At 36.8% G+C, this 17,311-nt stretch overlaps 1 non-coding gene across 1 annotated transcript; it reads left to right on the top strand.

The window, feature by feature from the left end:
* Positions 1–2,559: 2,559 nt before the first annotated feature.
* Positions 2,560–2,641, top strand: Trnal-aag. The gene has a single exon. It is a non-coding gene; the product is annotated as a tRNA-Leu (tRNA).
* The last annotated feature ends 14,670 nt before the right edge of the window (positions 2,642–17,311 follow it).

The following is a 17,311-nucleotide window of genomic DNA, read 5'->3' as shown; positions in this document are numbered from 1 at the left end:
CAGACCAGACCATACCAGAGTGAAAATCTCTCTGGTGAACAGGAATCAAAGACACAAAATGAGAGTGAGTGAGAGATACAACAAAAAAACTAAGGAAAGAGAAGAGATTGCAACTCGTGCGTAAAGTTTTAGGTGAAAGGGAAGAAGGGGATGGTGGGATGGGTGGGCTGGTTGGGTTGGTTGGGTGGGAGAGGGTTTTCTTCGGGGTCTTGAAGGTTTGATTCCGTTGTGTTTTGAAAGCAAATATTTTCTGACAAGTGGAAGTCAGATGTCATATACGAGTCCAACACACACCCAGCAAAAAAAAAAATGCCGTTCGTCTCAATTGCTACTTGACATGCACACAGACACACACTCGCACCAAGACACACACACACACCGCCAAGAGGGTCGTCAGAGTGAAGTTGTCAAAAATAAAATAAAAATATATATACATATACACAAATATATTGTATGGTAGGGAAAAAACAGGAAATGTAAGGCAAAAAAAAGAAGGAAAAACATGCAAAAACAGCGAAAGAAAGGGCAAGAGAGAGAGAGACAAGAAAAGTTTGACATTAGAGCGTGAATACAACTGACAATTATTGTTTGACAGCTGACAATGTTTATGCGTGGGCGGAGATTTTGCGAATTTAATGATGGGTACATAAAAATTGGGGTTCCCCCTCGCTTCCTCTCTCTCAAACACAGAGCACGAATCTATAAAACGATTCCAAAAATAGTCTCTACTCTAGTCTATAGTCTATACACTTTTCTAGAAAAGTTTTCTTCCATCATTTCATGTTTCCTTGAAAGAAAACTATAGTCTACTTATTTGGTAAAAAGTCAAATAGTATTCTTTAATGATGCTCCAGTTGTTGCCCTCTGAAAGATAGTTTCATTGTTAATAAATGTAAAGGATTGTGGATTATAACAAATAACCATTTATTAAGGATACTTTTCTCTAAGATATGATTTCAATTTTTGATCCCCATTACAACATCTGCCACTTCCTTCTCCAAGTCTATAGTCTTTATTTAGTTTCTGCAAAACTTGACCCAATTTGCGTCACTCATTATACGAATTTTCTTAAATCTGTGTGAATATTTGTTCTTTTTAATTGAACTAAAATTAAGCAAATCATTAATCAAAATTTATTAGACGCAGCTGTCAACTAGAACAACTGACATTCTCTTAATTAGCCTTTATGAACATTAAATTGAATATTAATTATAAAAAATTATTTGCTTTAAACTTTTGTCAAACAAATGTCAGTTCACATTTAAAAGGAGAAATGCTTTCTTTTACCAGAAACTCTCTCAATATTCTTTCTGGCATAAACCTTTAAGGAAAAACAAACAAAATGCAAAGCTTCATTAGCAATGACAAAATATCCCACGTGGAATGTCGTCACCAAGCTCCAAGTCAAGACAGTCGACTTATTATATGATATTTAATAATTTATGTATTTCCGATTTATGTCCGTGCATTTTTTCACATACACACATACATACCTTCTCAGCTTCCGTAGCAATTTTGCCCTGCCATCTTCCTCCCACTCCCTCTCTCTATCTCAAACCAATATTAAAGTGGAAATCTTGCTCTTGTTGGCGAGTCTTCGAGTTCTCTCAGTCTCAGTCTTAGTCTCATTTGTATGCGTGCAGTGTTGCGCAGCGCACTTATTGCGACTTGGGGGACACTTGGGTATTAAAAAATGCCAGAGTACAACCAACCAACCAACCCCGCTGTCAAGAAACCCTCCTACTCCTTCTCCCTCTACTTTTCTAATTCCCATCCTAAGTAAGTATTTTCAACCAGTCAACGAAGCATTACTACTTTGACTCTCAGTCAGTCAAAAATTGTATTATGCACAAGTTGTTTTTTTTTTTTTTTCGGTTCACAGTATGTTTACTACCCAAAAAAGAAAGGCCATGGAATGGGGGGAGGGGGGGCATTTTATTAAGAAATCATCGTTGATTGTGTGGAAGGAAATAATGTTGATTTTACATTTTAGAACTGCTGAACTGAATTGTAAGGGGGTTGGTCTTGTTGCGGTGGCAAGTTTATTATAATAATAGGCTATAGGGCTGACGGGTAGCACCTTGGGGAGTTTGGGGCCTTCCAAAAAAAGCTGATGGGATATGAAGAAGGGGAAGTTGCACGAGTGGGAGGGGGCGGGAGTCTATTAAATTTATGAGGAATACATGTGTTCCTCTCTTGTCTTTCTCTATTATTTGAAGAGGTTTAATGGATCTTGTCTTGGCATTACATTTTACATTGCGTTACGATTCAATCTATGCAATATTTATGAGGACTTGTCATCAATATTAGCATCTATAATGAGGACTCAAAGACCGAATTTAAGGGTAGAAAAGGTAAGTCAAATTGAATATTCTTTACGATGACTGTTCACTTTATCGAGAGAATTGTAGAATTGTTCCCTGCAAATAGTATAGGAATATAAAAACAATTTCTTTTTCTTCTTTTCTGAATGTTAGAAAATAGAATTTATAGAATTTAATTCTCAATTCTTTCTTCTCAAAAAATAACTGTGAATTTTCCGTTTGAGTGACACCGTAAGGTAGCGTGGCCGAGCGGTCTAAGGCGCTGGTTTAAGGCACCAGTCTCCTCGGAGGCGTGGGTTCGAATCCCACCGCTGCCAAGTGGATTAATATTTTCCATTTTGTTACACAAATTGTGAAAGATTTTATACAGAATTTTGCATTTTAGCAGATATTTCTATTTGGGAAACAAAGATGATTTAAGTTAGTTTTTTTCCACTTGCATGAACTCAATATAACAAAGCAACGTGGGTTCGTTATATGGAGGTCTCACTGTTATTTAAATACAACATTTATAGCTTTTCATTTTCACTTAAAATCCTTTAAACTTTCATTTAGTAGAACTTTAGTAAAAGTGACTGGCTTAATTGTAAAGTTCATGAACTTTAAGTAAATTTTTCTTAGTCATTTGGGCCCAAACTCTTCAAGGCATGCAGAAAGCTCATTATTATTATCCCAAAAATATACATACATTTGTATATTCTTAAGTCTCTCCATATACATATGTATGTATAAGAAACGACCTAAAGTCGTCTAGCCCGGCTACAAAAAGGGTCACTAAACTTGAAGACCATGCATAAGTCTATGAGCGATGACTCGTTACAAAAATCTATAAATCTTGTCCAGACATATGTATAACCTATTCCCCGTTTCGCCTAGGACTCTTTGCTGAAATTAACGCAAAAATTTTCACATCTAATCACGTGTGTGTGTGCCTGTGTGTGTGTGTGTGTGTGTGTGGGTTGGTGGGGTGAATGTTTTTCCCCCCAAACCAGTCCCAGTGTATTTTAGTTCTAATGTTTTTCGGGTGTTGTGCATAATCGTTAATGAATTATGCCATACCCAAAAACCCCGCCTCCCCTCTCCTCGCCACGCACTATCGACGGTCTGCTTGTAATATGCGTGTAGCACATGTTGTGGCCATATGACTCTGGCCTAGTTTTTCTAACTAACTCCCTCACCCCCCACCCACACACTCTACCTAAGCAAAAAAAAAAAAACAAAGTTGGCTTTAATGAAATTTTCATGGTGCCTTTTGTTTTAATGCATTCCACACACCATTCCTCACCTCCCGCTTAACCTCTCTACCTCCTCATCCTCCTCCTCCTTCTCCTGTGTTTCTGCATTAAGTTTTTGTCGTTTTTCCCCCATTTCCACCCTCTCGACTTTTGCTTCTTGGTAGTAGTCCTTTTTGCTTCTATCCATTAGTCACGCGCTTTATCAAGGTGCTGGCATCGTGAATTTTTGACCATTGACCGACCACACCCCTTCCCCGAAACACTTCCCCCCACCATACATTTATACTTACATATCCTTAATTGCCTTTTTCATAACAATATACATATGTATGCAGACCCATAAATACAAGAATATATACATACATATATACTATTTGGTTATATATTCTTCAACTCTCTATTTTCTTTCTTTTTTTTTTTGATAAATTTCTCAATGGCATGTTAAACTGAGCATCGAGTGGCCATTCCCCTTGGTCCCTTTTAAGCCTTTTTTTTGTCGTTTTTGTGTGTTTGTTTGTTGTATTTTGTTTGAAGCGCATCATTCACACTTTGTTTGCTACTTCCAGTTGGCTCTTCTCCCCCCACACCGCACCTTCCCATGGCTTCGACATGCATAAAACATTTTTTCATTCATTTGAATTGAAAAGCTTTTCGCAGCGATTTGTTATGCAAGCTTAGAAAACAAACGCAAAATAACACAAAAAAAAGGTGGCGGGGAGGAAAAAAAGGAAGCCTGACGCTGAAAATTTGCTGAATGCCTTGCATACAACTCGTCCTCCATTTGCTGCTCCTCCATCTCCAGCTACAATTTTTTTCCTTTTCTGTTTTTTTTTTACGTTTGTTATCAACTTTGTTGCTGTAAAATGTAATTGCATATGCAGCCACGCTTCAAAGCGCACATTGAAGCTAGAAGAACCCAGTCCCTCTCTCTTGTTACCAACCTAACTACCCTACCACACCCTGCAAAAAGGGCCAAAAGGGGGGGTGGGGGGTCTTGGTGGGTAGTTGTTAGGCAAAAGAGACGGCTGGCAAACATTTTTTTTGCACACACTATTTGTTGGTATGTGTGTGTGCCCAGTGAGGTTATTAGTATTTTTCGTTTGAATGCAACAAACGTTAGAAAGCAGCAATTTGTTTTGTGAAGCAAAAGAATCGACTTAATGATACCCTTTATTGAAGAGCTTATAGTTTTTCAGACTTTCAATTTATGAATTGTTAAATTTCTAAAGTAAAAGTAGGCGTGTCGATTGACTTGAATGTCTTAACTTTATCATTGACTTTGACTTTTTCATTCTATTAACTTCTTACCACTTAATTATGTCCCAACTATATATACCCTCTCTCTAATGGGTATACAAAATGCGTTCGCTGCTCATGCACACAGCACAAATCAGCAAATGCCCAAAGAACACTCCACACACACACACACACATCCACACACACCGCACACAATGAAGAATTTAGATAACAGATCAAAATGCATTCGAATCCTTTTGGTATGTTGATGAAATGTGCTAAAAGTGCTTCAGTCAACTAGAAAATACTTGAAATAAGTGCCAAGTATCTTAAAAGCACTTAAACTGTCCATATTTGAATCTATTTTTAAAAGAATTACCAATTGAACTAAAGTGATTTTCGCATATAGTTTTCCCGTTTACTCATTTCTTTTTTTCTGCGACAAAATGTTGACCCAAAAGGTTTGCATTTGATGTTTGAGCTAAGCTTTGCATAATTTATATGGTTTTTAATCTATTTAACGAAAAACTTCAACCATCATGTGTAAATATTTTTACTTTCATATCAACAAGTTACGCCCAGTTTTGATCTGTCCCGCCCCTTCTCATGGCGCACAAAATCCCTTTAAAAAAAATTCACCAATTTGTTTGTTTGTTGTCATTTGTTATTGCCTTTCCGGCATGAGTTTTTTTTCGTTGTTGTTTTTGGTTTATTGGTTTTTTGTGTGTTTGTCTGTCCTTTTCTTTTTTTTTTTTTTTTTAGTTGAGCCAAAACTATTTTTCCCTGCGAAATGTTTTTAAGCGTTATTCGTATCCAAAAAGTATTTAATCCTTTGAATGTTTTATTGCTTAGGATAGACGGCCATAGTTATATGAGTGTTGGTGTATGTGTCTGTCTGTGTCTGTGTGTTTGTGTGTGTATACATAGTTTGGCTAGTATGCAGCGTAGGGGGAAGGATATCAGTGGCAAGTTTTATACCCTAGTGCATAGTTTCAACAGTTAAAACAACACAAAAAATAAACCAAAATGAAATCTCTAAATAATAAATTCTCTTACGTATACAAAACAAATTTTCAATGGATGCCATTTAAAAACTTGTTCATTGTCTTGTTTCACTGGGATTGTTTGTGTTTTTTGTGCATTTTATTCATTCTGCCAACATGAATATCATCTTCAGTGACATCAAAATGTTGAATAATCGTCGTTATAGCCCTTTAGAAAGTAAAGTTGAAAAAGGAAACAGATTTTTTGATTCACAATAACTACGACTTGTAAAGGCTTAAGACACAGTTTTATAAATCTATTCGTCCAAACGCTTTTCATAGTTTTTCCTTCTAACCATTTTATGGTCTACAGAACGAAAGAAAAGATTTTTGATCACTGAAAAGTTGATTACCGAAATAACGTTCTGAGCAATAAAGCTAAATTGAAAAAATCTTTGACCTGAAAACTTCTACAAATTCTTGAAAACTCCTAATTTTATCTTTTTAACCGAAACAAAAAATGCCACAGAGCAGCATTTTTAAGATTTTTTAGTTCGATTGATGAACTGCTTTAATTTTGAAATTTTTACCTCAGTTTTTACTTTGTTTTTCAATCAAAATAATTATAATATTGATGTAATGCCAATATTTGGTTTGATTCAATTTGTTTTAAAATAAAATCAACTCGTCGGAAATCTATCTATTTGAAAATGTCTGAATGACATTAATCCCGATGTAAGACTCCCTCCTCTCCACCTTATTCCCGGCAGCTGCAATTACAACATCTTATCTGTTTGCATACATAGATCGTGTTGGTGGGTCGGTAAGTGGGTAAGTGGAGAGGGGGATGGGGAGGGGTAGCACAGCAACTGTTTTGTACATAAATTTCCATGCGTTAGCTGGTTCCACTCGTGCGGGGCACTTCAGTTGCATTACATGATGTTATCCCGCGCGATGTGTTCGCTGTCGATAATTAAGCTTAAAATATACTTGTCTATGGATTATGTTTTTAATATTTTATGATTTTTAATGGCACACTTGTTCGACCATTTGATTGTTGTTGTTGCTGTTGCTGTTGCTTTTGGTGTGCATATATTTAAAAATAAACCAACTCATTGTTTCACTGTTTGGTTGTTGTTGGTTGTTTTATTTTTATATTTTGTTGATTTATTTTTATGCTCTTTTGGTCGGGGTATTGAAATTGATATTGGGATTGGTGGGGACTGGGGGGGAATTCGTTGCGTTTGGTACGTGTCAAAATATGAAAATTAAAATATCGTGAAACATTTTTAAATGGATTTCATTTATGCATTGCCTGGCATTTCATTCAAGGCATTCAAAAATGGCCAGCTTAAGGTGTGAACCGACTGTTTGGCCATTTAAGCCTTTACGTTTTTATACATAAATATGTATGTATGTATGTATGTATGTACATAAATGCATATGCATATGAGATTGTCGACTTTTTTTATGTTTGTTTCATGACTCTCTTTGATATGTGTAAATGATTATGGAATTTGGTTATACTTAATGTCTATGGTCTCAATAATTCGGATTGAAATGATGTCGAACTTATAATTTATCTCCATTAATTGTAATCGATTAAGTTATATGTACAGTAAGTGTAATCTATCATTCATTGAATTACAATAAACTACAAATATTAAATATAGTTCTAGTCAAGAGACTAAAGCTAAAGACTTTGTAATTCTTTCTATAGAACCAATATCCGATGGGTGTCACATTATTCTGTTCCTCATGAAATTAGACAAATTTAACTTTAAGGCTTTAAATCCATTCGAATTTCCGATTAACTTAGGCAATCTCTTTCATCATCATGGTCTGTTGTCCCCTCCCCTCTCAGCACATTGACAGTTTCCAGTGAATACCGCGACAAAAAAAAAAATGCAAAACACAAAAAAAAAAAGAGAAAGAGGAAAAACCAAAAGACAACATCATGGTTGCCTACCCAACTCATCCGATCAAATTCTAATTAAATTCCTTGTCTAACCATGTCCCACTTTGAAGATAAGGTCACACAGGATGATGGAATATGACATACAATCTGTGGAAAAACAAGGGCAAACCAAAAACAACAACAAAAAAAATATCAAAAATAAATGAACAAGTATAAAAATATTTGAAAAATGTATTTTTAATTGCACAAAGTCAAGACATCGACGACGCGTCGTCGAAAGAAAAGTTGTTGTAAGCCTTTTTCGAATAAATTAGCGTAGATGAGCGGTTGGTGTAGAGGGACGGTGGGACGGGGGAAGGGGGGAAATGCCAATAAAGATGGTAAAGATAAGGGGCTTGTGCAATGCTTTTGCTACTTCCTGTTATTGCTACTGTTTCTGACAGGCAGCAACCTCCTTGGCACTTGCTACTTGCGGTGTTGCATATTCAGGAGGTTTTGCTCCTTGAAAAATACATAATTACACAAAGTAAGAAGCAAACAAGGACTTGCTTCCCCCCACTCTCTCTCTCTCTCTCTCATTGTTGTTGTTGTTGCTTTTTTTTTTTGGTGTTTGATGACCCTGTTTATGAATACGTTAGCATTAATTAAGTTTGATTTAATTAAACGTAGACTCGCCCAGTCACCAGCAACCGGGAGAAGGAAGAAGGCTAGCACTTCATCATCAGTTAGCAGGCAAGCCAACACGGTCACTTTTAGCCACCATCGTGATTTTGACTTGACTTGGCTTCCTTCTTAATCTTTTAACCCGTCACTGGCGGGCTCGCTTTGCTCCTTTTTGCGGTTTGGCGCCAACAAAATTCGCACCCAAGGCAGCCAAGTGGAAGTGCCCTCCAACCCCCCCTCCACCCAATCCAGTCCAAATTTCACCTCTCACTGGTGAAGCTTCAGTTCTTCTTCTTTGTGCTCTTTTCCTTTCTTCATGTTTTTTTTTCTGTTTCTTAGCTTGGCACTCTTCAAGTGGAAAATCCTTTTTGCCTATTTACGTGGCCTTAACAAGTCAACACACACACACACACACACACACACGGAAAGAGGGCGGAGGAGGCAGAGCAAGGACTCATCATGTTGCGCCCATCTTTATCTTTGGGCTTGTCTTTAATGAGGGAAAACTTCAGGTTTTACACAGAAACTTAATGGATTTAGATGAAAATTAGTATTCATTCTTTGAGAACATTTCGCTCAAAATTTCAATTCATTTACAGTTTATGTACTTCGACTAGACTAAACTGAAAGTTTCACGCGCGTCTGTCTGTCAGTCGTTTCTAGTACTCCTCAATTTACTTTGCGGTAAGCCACTCCACTTCATTTCCTATGCCCTTTGATTGTGCTTTCTTTCATATTCCTTCGTACATTTGTTTATTTGCTTTAATAAATTAATTAATTGGCCTGCGGCAGTGGCAGCAAAAACAAACGGCAAAACAAAATACAACACAAAAACAACAACAACAACAGCAACACCAAAAAAAAATAACCAAACCAAAAACAGCAAATAATAAGCAAAATATTTGCTTTAATTTACAAGTAAAAGCAAAATGAGACTCTTCTCACTCTCTCTCTTCTAGTTGCTACCCTACTCCTTTTGTTTTTTCTTTTTTTTTTTTTTGGTTTATACCCTTTACTAGGGCACATACATATGCATATCCTTAAAGTGCCTTGCTATATCCTTGATCATTTTGCAATATATGTACTAAGTACGCTTTTATAGCCTAAAAGGTCTCGGAAATTGTTTGATGAGAGTTTTAGGCTTAAACAATCTGATCTTGCAAAAGAATATTTACTTTTCAATTTAAATTTAAGTTTCTGGTTGTTACCTTAAGAATTCTTCTATACCTTTTTGTATTCAGATCCTTTTAATCACAGTCTATTTAGTTACAATTCATCCTTATTAAATGTCTAGATGAATCTATGGCAATTAAGACAAGTCTAGACATCATGGAAGTTATACATAGGGTAATTAAATGTCGGTGACAAAACTCAATGGTATATCTTCTTCTTCTTTTTTTTTTACTGTGGTCTTCCATTTACAAATTGCATTAGATTAAAGCGCGATAAACTTGGGGCGCGTTCACTTGGCATGATTTCGACTTATTTGCACTTACAAAAAGGCCAAGCACCATGGTAATATTTTCCACGCCTTGCACATTTTATAAAAAACTCACACACACACACACACACAGAGGGCTAAAGAGACTAAGGGAGAGAGTGAGTGGAGAAACAGAGAAAAACAAAGAGAAAAAGGCACCTAGATAGGGAGAGAGAGACAGAGAGAGAGATAGCAAGAGGGAATCACTGGGAACTGGAGGCCATGTAGAACATGGTTAATTAGCAATTAATGAAGCGATAATGAAGGCAAGATAAACGACAAACGCAGACAACGACAACGTTGAGGAGAAGAAGGATGATGACGATGACGACGATGATGATGATGATGACGACGATGACAACAACAACAAAGTGGATGTGGGACAACAGCAGCAGCAACAGCAGTGGGAGATCTACATACAGAATGTATACACCATACTGGGTTGTCCCTGTACCGTGTGATAATGTGTGTGTGTGTGGAGAACTTGTCGAAGACTTTGTCAGGTTGGTTCGTTGGTTCGTTGGTTGGAGGCCTTGTGTGTGTTTTTGTTTGTTGTGTGCGGTTTGAACGGCCTTGACGAGGATGAGGATGAGGATGAGGATGAGGATGAGGATTTAGAAGACTGGAGGATGCGAAAAAGTGAAAACTGACGGCTTAGCTTTACCTTAGAGATGGGACCAAGGGCCTCCTTATGCGCTATCAAATACACTCTTCCTACTTTCGTTTCCATTTCTAGGATTGAAAATGAAAACGCTTAATTCTTGATAATCGAAACGTACTTGGATTTCATTGAAATGACAGAACCTTTTGGATCCCTCAGCTACTTCAAATTCTTGGCAGTATTTCAAATAATATTCCATATTTTCACAATTTTTTTCTCAAAGCAGAGCATAATATTTTTCTCTCTCCGTGACAATTTCCCATCTCTATCATCACATTTTTCCTCTTCATTTTTTGTCATCCAGGCAGAAGCTTGTTCTTGTTGTTGTTGTTTCTGTTTCGGACTTGTGTGTGTGAGTATTTTTTTTTTTTTTTTGTTTTGTAGACTGGCTTAAATTAAAAAATTTTGTTTTTTATAGTTGTTTGTGTGTATTTTTTTCCTTTTTTGGCCTCTTTACGCTGTATCTCGTCCTCAGATTGTCGAGCGCGCAAAATTGTATCATTTCCTTGGAAAAAAAACATATTTTTTTGCTGTTTTTTTTTTTTTTTTGGTTTGCTTCTTTTAAGGCTAATTAGTTTGCCGGGGCCCGAAAGTTTCCTGTCACTTGCAGTGGCAAAAGGCGTTGCCAATTAGGTGTATGTTTGTGTGTGTGTGTGTGGTAGAAACTGGACAGGCATTTAACCTTGAGTTAGGCAATTGTGGCGGGGAATGGTCCCCAAATGAGATAGAAATTAAAAGTGTGAGTGCCTGAATAGGTCAGTGAAGGAAAGAGCGGAACTTGGCGTGTTATTTAAAATGTTTCAACTTCAACTAATTGGATAAGTTAAGCGCTAAAGCGAATACACTACAATCAGATAAGTTAGGCTAATGCCTAAATAGACAGATAGATCTTTCAGACAGTAGTTCTAGCATGGACATATAAAAAGAAAATGGAAAGTTAATCTAATCAGTGCCGCATTAGCCATGTGGCAGGACCCGCAACTCGTGAGTCTGAAAAGTTGATTTCGTGTTCATTTATTTACCGAAACACAGTTCTAATCAAACAAGCAAAATTGATAAAATCTTGGATATAAAAACTTCTTGAAAATTCTTTAAAACTTTTAACTTTGCTTTGCTAATCTGTAACTTTGCCATATTTTATCCGAATTTTCGTAAAGTAATATCTGATTTTAATGCCTTTAAATTTTGAATTCAAAGATAAGTCACGCCAATTAGCAGGTCATCTTTTCTATGGAGACAAAAAATGTCAAATAGCAGCAAAGTATTTCCACAAACCTTAGCTTCAGGAAGCTAAAATTTAGTCAATTTTTGAAGTATTTGAAAAATGCATGCCTTTACTTTGAAAATCGAATGTTTTTCAATCTGCATTAAAATCAATATTTTTAAATCTCGATAAAATTTTAAAAAGCCAAGAATTTGGTGTCATTTTAAAATATGCTGCTTAGAGAGGTATAACTTTTTGAAATGGAATAAAATTGACCAAAATCCAGTCTGATCAAAAAGGCATTTTAACCAAAATACCAAAACCATTATTTTTGCCAACCGTTTTTGACCAATTTTCATTCATGTTATAACTTTCACATTGGAAAGTGATCCTCTAAATTGTCTTACAGTCCTGAAAATATATATTTAGGGGCTGGCTTAATCAATCACTAAATCAACAATTACGAGGCTATCCAGATAACCTATCTTAGTTTAGAAAACGCCAATAAAAGTCCAACCATCTGTCTGATAAACCTTTCTAAACTTTAAACTATCCTCGCACTAACTCTCCAGGCGACCTTAAAGCTTAAAAAGGAATCAGAAATAACGAAAGGACATAATGAAAACGAAATATGAGCAAAAAGATAGAAAGTAAATGTTTTTTATATGGCAATTTTCAAGTCAATCATAGGGATTGAAAACTATAACATTCTTTTGTCATCAACTGTACCCACATAGAAATAAAAAAGGGAGAAACATACACACACACACACACACAAACCCGCTCATATATCATTTGGAAAAAGCCCTGGAAAATCCAACACATTACGCAGCAACACGTTGAGCTACAAAATGAGCCCCTACACACCGACTAACACACACTCGCACACACACACACACACACACAAACACACATATCATCAAAATTTATAAAGCCAAAAAAAAAAAAAGAAAAAAAATGAAAGCTTAACGCACATAATACCCCCAAAAAGTCGAGTGGCAAAACGGTAAATATATGAATTGGATTTTGAGCTGGCATGGGATTAGAAAGAAAGCATAGAAGTAAGGGCAACAGAGAGAGGCAGGCGAGGTGCAGGGGAGGAGGCGCCGAGTGAGTAAACGAACAAACGAATGTATGTAAGGCAGAAGAGGGAAGAGGAGGAGCTAACCGCTTGCCAAATGGCTTTATGTGCGTCAGTAAATTTACACCTCGTAATCGAGATGAGTGGACACACAGGACGGGACAACAAAACGAGCAAACGACCGAGAGAGAGCAGCTGTTGCCAAAGATTAGCCTTGGTCCAGGCATTTCGTTTTCTTTTTGTCGCACAAATTTTCATTTTTATGAGCCAAACGTTAACAAAAAAAAAACCGAATGGAGGACAGAGAGAGATAGAGAGACCCTTAAAGCTCAAGTATTATCAAAAGGACCTCGTTGTTGGTTGTCAGTTGCTGGTTGTTCTTGTTGGCGCCGCGAGCCTTTTTGGGTCTAGCCAATTATATAATAACACAGTGGGTTAAGTCAACCGAATGGCCAGTGTGTGTAGAATGTGCAAAAGTAAACACGTACATCATCAACTCAAAAGAATGAATGTTGCCTGCATTCTGAGTACATTGCAACAGCTCTACAAATAGTTCGACTAGGAAACTACCCAGGACTAACTTTGCGTTTTGCTATTATGATCTATCCAATAAGATATTCTAGTTGTCGTGATGTTGGGCATACCCGAATGCACCTTGTAATTTTGGTGTAAGCAACATTAACTGATTTGCATTTCAATCTTGGCGGCATGTGTTTAGTTTTGGCATAACAAAAAAAAAAAAAAAAGAAAAGAAAAACCTGTTCCACACAGACCGCAAAATGAAGCATAAGATGGGTATACAGGAAAGGCTGACGGGGAAGGAAGTCAAGATGCAATAGCAACAGCAACAGCAGCAGCTGCCACTGCAACGGGCAATGGACAACAGCAGCAGCAGCAGCAGCAACAACAAACACTTGCCAAGTGAGATCTCGACCCTCGACTTTTCTTATGCTTTGCTTTGTTGCTTTTTGCACCGTGACTTAAAATGCAAATGAAAATGCAATCATTGTTTAATCTCGTACACAGCGCCAAGGAGCAGGCTGAAGCTGGCTGCTGTTGCTGTTGTTTTTGTTGTTGCTCTTGCTGTTGCTGTTGTTACGATCGCCAGTCAAGCATCTCTTTCTCTCTGTCTCTCTTTCTCTGGGTTAACAACTATGAGCATGTTTGCTATGAGATTCAGGAAGCTTCCACAGCCTTAAGATACACAATTTTTGATAATATTTCTACCCATCCAGGCGATGGGGCAAAGTGTCGGGTGCAGGGCACCAAGAAAAAGAAGAAGACAACGAAAAGATGAGGAACAGCAACAACTTACCAACATGTAACCCAGAGAGAGAGACAGAGGGCACAACAGATTTGGTTCGGGGGAGTCCCACCAAAATAGCATAAACTGATTTCTGATGCAATTTAGCAATGTTGTTGTTGTTGTTGTTGCTGCTGTTGCTGTTGCTGCTGTTTGATAAATTCTTTGAGAGAGGACACCAACAAGAGTTTTCTATCAAACAACATGAAAATTAGATCGCAGTTTTTCCTCCTCCCCATGTTTTGTTTGTTGCATCATGTCATAAGCCAAAAGGAAATAGATTTTTGCTTTAGACAGACTTTTACGTAGATAAAAGATGCATATTTGGCTTATTCAGTAAAGTACAGTTAGGCTAACGGTTAGCCAGAAATATCTGCTTGTAACAAAAGCATATGACAGATATATCATAGGATTCAGTTTTGGTTAAGGCATTTCAAAGCAATATTTTGTACCTTTTTAGATAGTTATTTTTTATATTTAGTAACAAATGGCATATTCACTTTTAGACAAAGCGATTTAAATAAGAACTCTTGAATTGAAATAATCTGCCAATTTTATAAGATAAATTAAGAAATTCAAATGGGAGAAATATTCCATTGAAAGTTAATGACAATGTCTAACAAAAGTTTGTAAAAATGATTTCAAATTCATCAAAAACATCAACTTAAAATGAGTCAATGCCAGCTAAATTATGAAAATGTTGTTTATTTATTTAACATCTCACTGACAACAGACGAAAAAACTACAAGTTAATGTGACAGTCACGATTTCTTAAAATCAGCCAAACTAAATTAGCCTTTAAATATGAAATATAATAAAAAAAATTTACAACTGTTGAAATAAATGGCATATAAAGCCCGTTTTCATATTCTAAATGATTTTGTATTCTCTCACAATGCATTCCAGTTCGAAAACTTCTTTCTAAAGCCGCCAAAGTTGCAAAGTCTTCTTAAATAAACATGCAGCAGCAGCAGCAGCAACAACAACAACAATGTATCAAAGCAAACACAATCTATAAAGTACAATCACTTTTTGGGGGCAGCCATCAAGAGTAAGCAACCATACCAATGCATAGTCAGGACGGATGGACTGTGTCTCCCTCAGCCTCTGCCCTTTTAAATCATGTTAAAATCATCTTCTGGCCAAGGCAAACATACAAACATACAAGCAACAAAAAACGTGCTGCCTAGAGATCTAGGCTCTTCTTCTCTTGCAATTTTTGTTGCTATGCTTTACTATACACATACATATAAACATATATATATATATATATATAATATATATGTGTGTATATGTTGCATCGCCTAATTATGGGTTCGAAAAATCTACGCTTGATGATCGACATTGTGTGGCTTGGCTGGCGGAAAATACATACATATCTATCTATGTATATATACGAACAACAAAGGAAAAACAGGCACAAACCTGATGAAAGGGCACTTTAGTTTAGTCGTGTGCAATCCGAAAGGATTGCATATGAAGTGGTCGTGCATTAATTTTAGCACAATATTTCTTAACGTTCTCTTTTTTTTTAAAACTCTTTTTTCTTTTTCTTTTGGTTACGCCCACTAAAGTGGCATGCCGCCGCCGCCTGGGTTATGTAAACAGCCAGAAGAAGTGGAAGAAGGTGAATTGATAAAGGCCAAGCTGGCAGTCGAGAAGGCATTCAGGCAGGCGTTGATGATGATGATGATGACGACGACGACGACGATGAAGATGAAGATGAACGTCGTAGATGGAGTTGCTTGTTGTGTGTGCCAATGTGTGTGGTGGCTAGAGGGCAAAGGTTGTGACGGGCAGACAAACGGACGAGATGGGTTGGCTTGGGTTGGGTTTGGAGCGCAGCAGACATTATGTGTGTAGTAAGTGTTAATGTTGCAATCAGTTTAAGTTGAAAGTGATGTCGAGTTAGTTTTGAGGTGGCTTAGGCCTCTAGACTAGCAATCTAATGAAAGTAAAATGCCTTCACATTTAACAACAAGATAATTGAAAATACATGATAAAGCGTTTCTATATGCCAGTGATAAAATGTGATATAATTTTATAGCAAGCTATTGAACATAACTTTAGATAACTTCTTGAAAAGCATTTTGAGCAACAATTAGGAAATGTTTTTAAAAAAATCTACTCAAAGAGTTTGAAAACTAATCGTTGCGAGAAGCCACTCATAATCTCTCATAAATATAAACTTCCAGAATTTCTCACATGAATATCTCTCTCTCTCTCTTTCTTTCTTTTGCTCGGATTAATTGATTTCTTATACTTATTGATCAGTTTGCTTAGAGCTTCATTTGCCCAAAGAATGTTATAAAAATATTTCAACATATAATCCTCGATTAAGAATGCTTTCAATACATTTCCCTTGACAATTTTCACATTCTGGGCTTGCCGTTTAACCCCATAACTAAGTACGTACATACATATATTTATATACATACATAATTACTTAAACATTATTACGCCTCATCAGAGTCAGAGGAACTCTAGAGAATCCCCCCAAGAGGCTTTCGAACCATTAACAATGCCAAAGACGACCCTGTCACCTCCAGGAATGGGAAGAAAGAGTATGCCAGCTACCCTTACCTTGTGCCATTTATACCATTCACCATTCAGCATTCAGATAATGCGCAATTTAAATGAATAATAGAATTTTCTCGTCCCCCAAAAATGCAAGACCAAAATTACGCACTATTGAAGAAAGTAAAGGCTCTTCGGTCCAAAAAAAAGCTAATGAATTCAAATGAGCCACCAACTTGAACTGTTTGGCGCAAAGCTTCATCTCTTTTGAGTATTTTTTTGTTTTGTTTTTTGATTAGGATAGAGTGGGTAGCATATTAATTACAAGAACACTTACAAACCGCCGGTTAAAGGCTAAAGAAAAATCCTCATCATAATCATCGTCATCATCCACGACCATCGACCATCGACCTCATCATGGAAAAATCCTAACAGCTGTGATGTAACAAATGGATAACAGCGGGGTGGTTCCAACCACTTGAAATTTTCACTCCAGAAATTAAGACATAAAACATTTTTTGTCGCCGCTGCGGGTTTTTGGGTTGAATTCAACCCTCGAAATACTTGTATGTAGAATAGCCGATTGGTAAGAGAATGGGCAAACAGTAGTGCATGGCCTTAATGAAGCTATAAACTCACGTAACTTCGGTGAACAAGTTTCTTTCAAGTACAAGTAAAAAAGAAAAGATGGAATGGAATGGTGGGC

The sequence above is a fragment of the Drosophila willistoni genome (assembly GCF_018902025.1).
Source record: "Drosophila willistoni isolate 14030-0811.24 chromosome XR unlocalized genomic scaffold, UCI_dwil_1.1 Seg144, whole genome shotgun sequence".
Taxonomy (NCBI): Eukaryota; Metazoa; Arthropoda; class Insecta; order Diptera; family Drosophilidae; genus Drosophila; species Drosophila willistoni.
This window is presented reverse-complemented; position numbering and strand designations above follow the sequence as displayed.